This window comes from Galeopterus variegatus, unplaced genomic scaffold, assembly GCF_000696425.1.
Source record: "Galeopterus variegatus unplaced genomic scaffold, G_variegatus-3.0.2 Scaffold720, whole genome shotgun sequence".
In the NCBI taxonomy this organism is placed as follows: Eukaryota; Metazoa; Chordata; class Mammalia; order Dermoptera; family Cynocephalidae; genus Galeopterus; species Galeopterus variegatus.
The window spans coordinates 201,508-214,801 of NW_007726831.1; positions in this window are offsets into that span (position 1 = coordinate 201,508).

The window sequence follows — 13,294 nt, forward strand, 5'->3', positions numbered from 1 at the left end:
AAAAAAAAAAAAAAAAAAAAAAAAAAAAAAAAAAAAAAAAAAAAAAAAAAAAAACAAAAAAAAAAAAAAAAAAAAAACCGGGGGGGGGGGGGAGGGGAAGATAAAAAAACTACAATTTTTTTTTTTTTTTTGAAGTTCCTACAACAAGCAAATGGAAAGGACATGCTTGGGTGGGTGGGGGGAGAGGGAGGAGGGAGGGAGGTTTCGGTGATGGGACATAATAATCAACTACATTGTATATTGACAAAATAAAAAAAAAAAGAGAATACAATAAAACTACTGCCTGTTTTCCTTACAGAACAAAACCTCAATTTATTCACAACTCAAATAAGCAGTTTCATTTCCCTGTCAGTAATGCTTATTGTATATAGTCTGAACCACACATAACCAAGGCAATTAACTTGTATTTTTACAGAAAAGTTTTAAAAGGAGCAGATATTTGAGAACTGTCTGTTATATGCAAGCACTTTATCGACTAGCAATGCTCAAAAATACAAATAACACAACTTTCTATAGCCACTCACATCCCCTTTGCACCTCCTTAAAAAGGCAGAAAGGAGCATGTTTATTAACATGACTCAAAGATAAAGCTACTCTGTAGCATATTAAAAGGAAATAAAAGTATATAAGTTTATTAATCAATGTTTCAGTGTTCAATCATTCTTAAAATTATCTTCTTATTTAATAATTATTCATAAAGTAACTCAATTTAAGATTAGTCCAAGATTTCAAATTAACTAAGGATGTTTACAATTATGTTTAAGCTGCTAAACTATGAAACATACTTACTGTTAATATAAAAACGTTTGTCAGAATGACAAATCAATTTAGTTGAAAACAAATTTATACTTTTCATAATTTCACATATTATATAGGAGTAATATGACGTTATTTGATTATTAAACCAATATTAGAAGTTTAGAAAGTTCAGAATAACTATTCTCTTTATGAGGGAAAACAAATCAAAATATTATTAAAAATATAAAATGTACATTTGCATTATACCTCATTCTGATAAACTCAACAAAATAGTACACAACTATTATTTATTTAACAACCAAAATTATTAATTTAGTTTAATGCATCAAAGTATTAATCTTTACTATGAGAACTTGGATTTTTAAAACATTTCTAAGCTACTAGCTTATAAAATATTAGAATTACAATTTATTTCTTTATTTTCTCTTAATGTGGGGAATATTCGATTACATAAGCACTCATTTACCTCTAAAACCAATCAGAACAGAGTTCCTTTAAGAGATATAATAATGTAATGTATCAATACCCTCTGAAGTTAGAAAAATATGAGGGTACCTCAAAGTGTGTGGAAAAATAGAATTGAACATGAATCCAAATATTTCCATGAACTTTTTGAAGACCCTTCATATTTATACTCACACTACAAAAGGTAAAGGCCCTTATCAAGAACAGACAGAGGCACAGAGATACACGAAGAGCTTAAAGTTATATTTCTACAACTTTAGTTGTGGGTCAAAAGTAAACATAGAATCACAAAAACTCACTGGTGCAAATCTCAAGGGCTTTTCTCCTTCCAAGATGGCAAGGAATTCTTAACCGATTTGAGCTCACTAGTAAGCAGACAAGCAAACAATAAAGACGAACACTTCATATCTTCTGTTGTATTTCATCCAGCACAAAATAGATATCCAACATTCATCCCATAGAGATTGCCAAATTGTCAGATGATAAAACCAATTATTACTGCCAGCAATGGAGAATAATTTATTGGTCATGCATTAACCAGAAACAAAAACACAAAATTGGTAGGGAAAACCAAAAAAGCAATAACAAAAGTATAGAGTAAACTAAGTTAAAGTTCTATTGTTGCTTGAGATTTATTCTGAGAGCCAAGTAAAGATCTAAGTGGGTTGAAACTCACCCTGAGGTGCACTTCTTCAGCACTGCAATTTACTTGGCTCCATCAGGTAAGGCCATGCAGACACATCTAGGACCTCCAAAACTGTACAATTAAAATTTCCAAGAGAGCAAATCAGGATGCTTATGCATACATAAAAGAAGTATGTGTTAAATATTTCATGTAACTCAATTAATTAGGCAACCAATAAGATGATAAAAGCAGTTCAAATATCATTTGAGAAGCTAAGTATTAATAGGCAATGTTACAATGAGATTTCTGATTTAGATACAAAACTGATTAACGACCTACATTGCCATAAACTGGAACTTCTGGGGTAGGGTTAGGGTTGCCAGATAAAATATAGGACACCTAGTTATATGTAAATTTCAGATGAATAATGCATACTTTTCTTAGTGTAAGTATGTCCCAAATATTGCATGCATTTTTATATGTTAAATCTGGAAACTTTGCAATGGGATTATCTATTCCATTAGACAAAAATTATTTGCATTTCTTCTGTACGAAATTTACAAATTAATCTCTGCCCCTCCAAAAATATAAGATAGCCCAAACAATAGTAAGTCAAGCCCAGAACTACACTGAAAGAACAGCTAGTAATCTCTTTTACTTATTTTCAAGTTTTGGATAATTTTTCCAATGAAGCACAGGTGAATAACTTAGAACAGAAAATATTATTTATTACCAAGTAACACTAGAAATTAAGATACGAACAACAACCATAAAGATTATTTCCTTAAGTCTCTTTACATTCAGTTTGAGAAAGCATTAGTCATTTTTTTCCTGAGTACTATTTGCATTCAGGAAGTATTTAATATTTAAGATTGCATTTCACAGTCATAAACCCAGGTTGGAAAGGTTATTTTTAGCCTTGTGGCTTTTTAAATTATGGAACAATATTTTCTCACAGAAAAGAAAATATAACAAACTTCACAATCAGATAACAAGGAAAAAGTTGTTCACAGTATCACTTGAACAAGGTCAGTAGCTGTATCCCCCTGCTGTGTTCATCCCTCTCTAAAGCAGACGAAACTTTGTCAATCCGCACTTCTAAAATATCAGTGTAACCCTCAAAGAATCGTCCTAGCCAGGAAGAAACTATATAAGAACTATATACAATCGATTTTAAACAAAAAGCTAATGAGTAAAGAAACTTAGTTGCAAAACTTCAGCAGAGAAGAATTCTACCTAATAGCTAGACAAACAATAATATTCATAAGATAACTATATAGAGTGATTCCTCTAATGCAATCTGGCTACTGCTATGTTAGATTCAGAATACAAATAAAAACAACAAAGTTGGATCCTTACCTTTGTGAGTTTGTGTCTAGTCAGTATGTGTACTAAGAGGAAGAGAACAAATGGAAAAAATTGCTAAACTGAAGCTTAGTAATCAGACTCTTTCTACAAAAAGATTTTAGACTTTAAAGTTTAAATTTATCTTTTGAAATACTGACAGTTTAATGAAAGCCTGATCTTAGCTTGACAACAGAATTATGATTTTTGTTTGTTGGTTTAAACTTTTGCAGTTCAGGAAGCAATGTCAAAACAACATCAGACAAAATGCCATTTTGGAGAGGCAAAGAAAGAAAATCTGAATTTTAAAAAAGTAGAATTGTAAGATATTAGAAAGGCACTAACATTTGTATTTATAATTATAAAAGTAAAATGATTAGTACTGAAACGTCTTATAAAATAGGCAGCTCAGGAGGTAAGAATAGGCTTTGTTCAGACACCATCATTCAAGCAATAATCAAGAAGACAAAGAATAACAAATGCTGGTGAAGATGAGGAGAAAGGGGAACCCTCCTATACAGTTGATGGGACTGTAAATTAGTGCAGCCATTAAGGAAAACAGTATGGAGGTTCCTCAAACAACTACAGATAGAACTTCCATATGATCCAGCAATCTCATTGCTGGGAGTAAACCCAAAAGATTGGAAATCATCATGTTGAAGGAATACCTGTACTGCCATGTTTACTGCATCTGTATTTACAGTAGCCAAAATGTGGAACCAACCTAAATGTCCATCAGTGGATGACTGGATAAGTAAAATGTGATATATTTACCCAATGGAATACTACTCAGCCATAAAAATGAATGAAACTCTGCCATTCACAGCAGCATGAATAATCTTGGAGAAAATTATGCTAAGTGAAATAAGCCAGGTACAGAGTGAGCAATACTGCATGTTCTCAATCATAAGTGGGAGCTAAAAAATGAAAGGAAGGAAGGAAGGAAGGAAGGAAGGAAGGAAGGAAGGAAGGAAGGAAGGAAGAGAGAAACAATCATAATAATACATTGAACTTTCAGAAGGAGAGAACAAAACTGTAGTTTCTAGAGCCAGAAAAGGAGGAAGGGGGTGGGGGGATACCAACTAATAGGTTAATGGACACAAAACAGCTAGTTAAGAAAAATAAGCTCTATTGATGTATAGGTGAGCTAGGCACCTATAATTAACAACAATTTACTGCATGTTACCAAATGTTTAGAAGAGAGATCAAATGTCCTTAACACAAATAAATGACTATGTTTTGTAATGATGAATGTGCTACTTATCCTGACTTGATCACAGCACATTGTACACACATACTGATACTCAAATCTGTACCCCACAAATACGTATGATCAATTACATTTCAATAAAAAAATCAAGCAGCAATCAATTTGTTAAGAGGGGGACTTACCAGAATCAACTGGAAAAAATTTTGAAAATACACAGAAATACCTCACCCTCCAGATTCAAGTATCCTTTTGGTGGTTGTAACAGCTAGTTGCCTATCCAGACAGGATTCATTCCATATGGGAACACAGATTTTACGAGTATTGAGAGCATGCTGTGTCCATTAATGCTTACCTCCCTAGACTTCTACAGCTAATGTTGACTCTGTGCCCCAATCTAGCTAATGAGATGAAAGTCGAAATCTACTGGGTGGGCATATGGAAATCTACAATTTTCCTGAAAAGAGAGACAAATCTAGCTGTCATGCTTTTTGCTAATTTTTCCATTGTTCCTGCCTGAAATAGGGAATAATAGCTAAAGGCAATGTCAGTGTCTTTTCACCATGAGGAGCAAAGCTTCACTGTAAGATTGGAGGATCAGGAAGCAAAAAGGAGCCTGAGTCACAATGATTTTCTTGAGTGACTGCACTTCCCCTGGGCTGTCTATCTCTTAACTTCTTGGTCAGTGAGAAAAAATAGGTAAACTCCTATTTAGGCAAGTCATGTAATTGGGTTTCTTTTACATGCCGTTATATCTAATCCTAGCAGTGTGATAGAAGTGGAGGAAGAAGGGGAAGGAAGAACATGAATATTTATACTTTGAAATCACTCCCTGGGGGATTCTAACGTGAACCTCCTTTGTTCTATAAAGAAGGTCCATTCACCTATTCCATGTCATCTAGACTAGGGCTTTGCAAACTTTGAAGTGCAGACAAATCAGCTGAGGTTCCTGTTACGATACAGACTCAGATTCAATTGGTCTGGAGTAAGACCTAGGATTCTGAAATTTTAGCAAGCTTCCAGATGAAGCTGATGGTACTACTCCCTGTAAAAAAAAAAAAAAAAAAAAAAAAAAAAAAAAAAAAAAAACTGAGTAGCAAGGAGCTAGACACCAAAGTGAACAAAAATCTTAATTACAATTCTACAGTGTCCATTCAGTTCAGATGGCTCTCCTTGCTGTATCTGAAAGGATTCTTCTGACCCAGGACTTTATAATGAAAAAATATAATGGAACCTACCAAATGGAAATAATTATACATGGTGTTCTGAAAAATAAGCAATCTCTCTAGCTCAGTCGCTTTATCTACACACACACATGCATTACTAGAGTATAATTTTTAAAAATTTAAAATTATAATCCTCATGTCAAATATTTTATTCAAAAACTTAATTAATGAAGGGATCAGTAAAATGTTAAGATTGATTCAAAGAACATTTGAGAAACTAGCTATTTATAGGCAATTCAATAGAGAATGTTAGCATAAAATTGCTAGGTTAAATAGAAAATTGATAATTGTCTACAGAGCAATAAACTATAAACTGTGGAGCTATTTGTGAGACAAAAATTATTTGCATCTCTATTGGATAAAATTGCAATTTAATATGTAAGTACACTATGACTGGGATCTTTAATCAATAGTATTGATGGTATATTTGTATATGAGATATAGTTTGAATCAAGTGTTGCTGTGGTGTAGATAGTATTAACTTCAATCCATACTTGCTGGGGGCAAGAAAATGCTTTGGCTACAAGTATCTAGAGGAAATGTTATGTCCTGATTTGCTTCTATTCTAGTTCTGTTTTTTTTGTTATCCACTGATCCTTAGCCTAGTTTACCATCCATGACATTGCAAAGGGAACAGATCTCTTTAGTTGCCTTACAGAAAATCCCATTACCATCTCAGTTGTACTGCGAGCAACTGCTCAAAGTAGAGACTAAAAAACAGAAACTATGCCCTTTTAATTTTATTAGTTTTGTAGTTCAACTGCTAATTACTACTTAGCAAATAAGTAAAAATTCTGGTAGAAGGGATACATCTCTTCCAAAGCACAATCTGCAAAACAGGGTACTGCAGTTACATTTTATGCATAGATAGATACCTTGTTCTCTTAGCCATTGGGGCAAAACTTGATCAGCCTACTCCAGCTTTTAGAGAAAGAAAATAATTTCTTAATGAAGCACTGCCTCAAAACTTGCCCACACATCACTTTAAAATACCACAGCCCAAAATTGAATTGTGGCTATGGTTAAGTGAGGAGGTTGGCATATTCATCTCCCCAAAAGAAACTATAAAATTGAGCAAAACTGATAAAAACAACCATTTGAGCAATATGGCAATAGACCAAATGCATACAACAATGTAAGAAGCATTTACGCTTGAAAAACTGCTGAATTCTGAGAACAAACAAGTAGGAGTCTGTGGCATTTCTGCCTGGGGATGTTTCCAACACCCCTCCAGCTCCATTGCCACAGAGGTTCTGCTGGAGCAGGGCAGGTCATAAGGACTGAGGGTTTCACCAATGTGGTCAAAATAGAGTGACCCTTTCTTTGGCTGCACAACCGCAGAATATGCATTCATTCCAAGTGTATAGGGACCATTTACAAAGATAGACCATATTGGGGGACATAAAGTAAGCCTCAATAACATTAAAAGTATTCAAGTAACACAAAATATGTTCTCTGACCACAATGAAATTAAATTAGAAAACAATAACATAAAGATCTCTGCAAAACTCCCAAATAGTTGGAAACTAAATATCATATTTCTAAATAACCCATGGATCTAACAGGTAAAGCGAAAGCAAAATTAGAAGTCTTTTGAACTTAATGAAAATTAAAACATAATATATTAAAATGTGTGGGATGCCTCCAAATAGGCACTAAGAAACAAAATGCCTATATCAGAAAAGTCTAAAAATCAATGACCTCAATTTATATCTTACAAAATAGAAAAGGAAAAACAAATTAAACCCAAAGTAAATAGAAGAAAGCAAATAATAAAGATCAAAGTAGAAATAAATAAAATAAATGAAATAAAAACTGGTTCTTTGAAAAGACCAATATAATTGATAAACCTTTAGCCAGATTGGCTGAGAAAAAAAAAATTCAAATTATGAATATCAGGAATGAAAGTAATGGCATCACTGCATATAGTAGAAAAATTTAAATGATAATGAACTATTATGAGCAATTCATACCAATAAATTAAACAACTTTGATAAAATGAACTAATTGTTTGAAAGCACGAAAGACCAGAGCTTACTAAAAAAGAAGCAGATAACCTGAATTACCCTACATATATTAAAGAAATTGAAATTGTAGTTAAAAACCTTTCCACAAATAGAACTCCAGGTTCACATGGCTTCATTAGTGAATTCCACCAAATAGTTAAGAAAGGAGTAATAATTCTATACAAACTGTTCCAGAAATTGAAGTGGAGGGAATTCTTTTAAGCTCACCCACTAAGACCAACATTATGCTATTACTAAAACTAGTCAAAAATGTTTCAAGAAAAGAAAATTAATGACCAATGGTATGGTTTGAATGTGTACCCGAAAGTTCATGTGTTGGGAACTTAATCCCTAACGCAACAATGTAGAGAGAACGGACCTTTAAGAGGCAACTAGGTCATGAGGGAAGAACCCTTGTGAATGGATTAATGCCATTATTGTGAAAAATCGGTTATTATCACATGAATGGGTTTCTTATAAAAAATGACTTTGGCCCCCTTCCTTCTCTCTCTTGCCAAATAAATTTCAGTTCATTATATATTACCTGGTCTGTGATATTCTGTTATAGCAGTATAAAACGGACTATGACAGCCAACTTCCCTCATAAATATAAATGCAGCATTTCTAAACTAAATGTTAGCAAATCTAGTCTAAAATATTAACAACACTAACAATAAATGAATAGGCTTTCAATGAATACTTTATCAAACAAGACATAGGGATGGTAAATAAGCACATGAAAAGATACTCAACATTATTACTTATGAGGAAAACGAGAATTAAAACTACAATGAGATACCATTACAGACTAATTAAATTAGAAAGCCTAAAATTAAAAACACTGATAATAGCAACCATTGGCAAGGAAGTGGAGCAACTACAGCTCTCATCCACTGATAGTTGTAATGAAATGTAGCCACTTTGGAAAAATGTTAGGCAGCTTATTCAATAGTTAAGCATGTACCTATCATATAATTCAGCAATTCTCTTAAATAAAGTTAAAGCATAGGTAATACCCAAGAAAAATAAAAGCATATATCCATACAAAAATTTGTTTATGAGTATTTAAACAGGTTTATTTGTAGTAGCCAAAAAATAGAGAGAGACTCAAATGTCTATCAACAGTTGAACGGATTAAAAGCAAACCAGAACAAAACTGTGCTATATTCATATGATGGGATACTTTTCAGCAGTAAAAGGATATTTTCATGGTCTGAATGTTTGTGTTCTTCTAAATTAGTATGTTGAAATCCTAAACCCCAAGGTGAAGTTATTAGGAGGTGGAGCCTTTGGGAGGTGATTAGGTTATTAGTGTTGATCCGTCAAGAATGTGTTTAGTACCCTTCTAAAAGAAACACCAGAGAGCTAGCTAGCCCCTTTCATCATGTGAGGACACAGCAAGAAGGTGTGATTTATGAACCAGAAGGTGGGCCCTCACCAGACACCAAATCTGCCAGCACCTTGATCTTGGACTTTCCCATACTTAGAATCATAAGATAAATTTCTGTTGTTTATAACCTACCCAGTTTATGGTATTTTGTTATAGCAGCCCATACAAAGACAGGAATGAACTATTGATACATGCTGCAATATGGATGAATATCATAGTAAATATGCTGAGTGAAATAAATCAGTTCAAAAAGAGTACATAATGTATTATTCAATTTATATAAATTTAAATAAGTTGGGAAGTAATTTATAGTGACAAAGAGCAAATAAGTGATTTCCAGGGGACCTGAAGTCAGGGAGGGCAAAAGGGAGGCATGAGGAAAATTTTGGAAGTAATGTTCATGTTTATTTGATTGTGGTTACTTTGATTGTGGTAATAGTTTCACTGGTATATGCATAGGTCAAAACTTGGTAATTTGTTGGATTTAAATTTGTGCAGTTTACTGTATGGTGATTATAGCAAAATAAATAAAAGTTTTTAAAATCCCACAAAGAAAATGCCAAGTTTAGATGGCTTCATTGGTGGATTCTAAATATTTAAAGAAGAAAATAATACAAAATTTTTACAAACTCTTTTATAAATAGAGGAGGTCTCATTCTATGAGACTAGTATTACTGTGATACTGAAACCAAAGACAAACACAAAAAAACAATATCCCTCATTAATGTAGATACAATATCTACATACTGTAGATCAATATCCCTCATTAATATAGACACGCAAAAAAAATCCTTAACAAAAATCAACAAATCAAATGCAACAACATATAAAAAGGATTATACACCAGGACAAATTGAGATTTGTGAAAGGAATACAGGGTTGATTTAACATACAAAAATTTATCATTATAACATACCACATTAATAGAGGATAAAACCCACATGATCATCTGAAAAGATAACAGAAAAGGAATTTGAAAAATCCAACACTCATTCATGGTAAGAACACTCAATAAGCAAGCAGTAGAAGGGAACTTCCTCCCCCTTATATCAGGAACAAGACAAGGATGTCCATGCCTGCCACTTCTATACAACATTGTATTGGACATTTTAGCCAGAGCAATTAGAAAAGCAAAAGAAATATAAGGTACCGAGATCAGAAAGAAAGAAGTAAAACTACCTCTACTTGCAAATGACAAGATTTTGTATAAGAAATTAAAAAATAAAAAAACTATTAGTGCTAATGAACAAATTCGATGATGTTGCAGGATGCAAGATCAATATACAAAAATCAATTGTATATACCATAAACTAGCAAAAACAACTTGAAAATGAAATTAAGAAAATGATTGTATTCTAATAGTATGGAGAAGAATAAAGTTCTTAGGAATAAATTTAACAAAAGAAGTGCAAGACCTGTACATTGAAAATTATAAACAATGTTGAAATAAACCTAACAATATCTAATTAAATGGAAAGACATCCTGTTTTTGTGGCTTGAAAGACTTACTAAAGGGTCAGAAAGAATGATTACATTTTCTAATGATGAATATACTAATTACTCTCATTTGATCATCACATATTGCTTATAGGTATTAAATTCAACTTTGTACCCCACAAATGTGTATAATCATGATGTTTCAACTAAAAAATTTAAAAAAAACAAAAAATAAACAAAACTTTAAACCATTAATAAAATAAAAAAGAAAGACTTACTATTATTAAGATGTTAATTCAAAACTGATGTACAGGGCCGGCCCGGTGGCGCACTGGATAGTGCGCCGCTTGGAAAGCATGGCGGCACTCCCGCCCGAGGGTTCGGATCCCACATACAGACCGGTTCCTGCTCACTGGCTGAGCGAGGCACGGGAGCAACACCGAGGGTTGCGATCCCATTGCTGGTCCCCGGTCCGGTACGGGGGCAACACTGAGCGTTGCGATCCGTTGCTGGACACGGAAAAAGACAAAAGACAAAAAGAAAACAAACAAACAAAAAAAAACTGATGTACAGATTTAATGCAATCCACATCAAAATTCCAACAGGCTTTCCTGCAGTAATTGAAATTCTAATCTTAAAATTTATGTGGAAATGCAAATAATTTAGAATATGCATAAAAAATTAAAAAGAATAAAGTTAGAGGATATACACAGCCCAATTTCAAACATTCAGAAAGCCACAGTAATCATTGGCCCAAGACAGAACAGGATCAGTAGAAAAGAATTGAAAGCCCAGAAATAAACCCTTACATTTGTGGTTAATTGATTTTTGACAAAGGTGCCAAGATAAATCAATGGAAAATGATAATCTTTTCAACAAACTCTGATGATAATAAGAAAAAGATGAAAAATGAGAAGAGGATGAGAAGGGGGAGAATGAAGAGGAGGAACTTAGACTCTTAATCCACTCCAAGCATAAAAGTCAAATGAAAATAGATCATAAACCTAAATGTAAAAACTAAAACAATAAAACATCAAGAAGAAAATATGGAAAAAAAATCTTCATGACCTTGGTTTAGGCAGAGTTTTTTATATGACACTAAAGGGCTATCCATAAAAGAACAAATTGATAAATTGGACTTCATCAAATTTAAAACCTTTTGTACTTCAAAAGACAATATTTAGAGAACAGAGACACTAAACACAGATTGGGAGAAAATATTTTAAAATCATATGTATGATAAAGAATCTTTATCCAGAATAATGAAGAATACTTCCAATTCAATAAAAATACCAACAGCCCACTTATAAATGGACAAAATATTTGAGCAGACATTTCACAAAAAAAGTATACAGATGGCAAAAAAGTACATGAAAATATATTCAACATCGTTAGTCATTAGGGAATTGCAAATCAAAACAAAAATAACATACTACTACATACTCATTAGAAAGGATAAAATCCAGAACACTGACAACAACAGATGCTGGCAAAGATTTGAAGCAATAGGAACTCTCTGGTTCATTGCTGGCGGGAATGAAAAAAGGTGCAGTCACTCTGGAAGACAATTTGGCAGTTTCTTATAAAACTGAACATACTCTTACCATATGATTCAGTAATTGCACTCTTTGGAATTTACCAAAATGAGTTTAAAACTAATGTTCACACAAAAGTCTGCACACAAATGTTTATAACAGCTTTATTCATAATTGCCCAAACTGAGAAGCAAGCAAGATATCCTTCAGTAGAAGAATGGATAAACAAACTGTGGTAAATCCATTCAATATAATATTATTCCACAATAAAAAGAAATGAGCTACCAAGCCACCAAAAGACATCGAGGAAACTTAAATCAATATTGGTAAGTGAAAGAAATCAATCTGAAAAGGCTACATACTGTATTACCCCAATCATATGACATTCTGGGAAAGGCAAAATGATGGAGACAATAAAAAGAACAGTGGTTGCCAGAGATTTGGTGGCAGAGGGAGGAAGGGAGGGATAAATAAGTAGAGCAGGGGGGAATTTTATGGCAGTGAAACTATTCTGTATGAAACTGTAATAGTAGACACATGTCATTATATATATCTCAGAAACAATGTACAACACTAAGAGTGAAGTCCAATGTAAACTATGGACTTTAGTTAATAATAATGTGTCAGTGTTGGCTCATCAACTTAACAAAAGTATCACACTAATACAAGATGTTAATAACAAGAGAGATTGTTGAGGAAGAAGAGAGCGAAAATGTGGGAACTTTGTACACTCCAATTTTTTGTGAACCTAAAACTCTAAAAAATAATTTTATTTATATAAACTATTTATGAAACCTTTGTGGAGTCTCAAAAGATATGGTCCTCTATTTATAATTATGGCCAGGACTTAAAAAGACAAACTGGAGAGGTTGTCAAAATAATAAATAAAAAGAGTTGAAAGTTCCTGTTCTTCCTATTTTCAGGATCATTCTGCTACATTCAATCATTCACTCTGCTGTATTAAATTATACTGAACATTGGGGCACAGCATGGACAGCTGATCTGCCCTCCAGTCAGCGCAGGCCCACTCAGTGTAGACTGGTCAGGAATACAGAACTGGAGTGGGTGCAGTTTGCTGAAAAGACTCAGGCCCAGACCAGATTTTCCACACAACCCAGGTGCACCAGATCACACAAGACCTGGAAGTGCTTACAAGTTTAACAATTAAAAGCTGAGCTGCACAGGGCCGGCCCGGTGGCGCACTGCTATAGTGCGCCGCTTGGGAAGTGCGGTGGCCCTCCCGCCGAGGGTTCGGATCCCACATACAGACCGGCCGCTCACTGGCTGAGCGAGGTGCGGG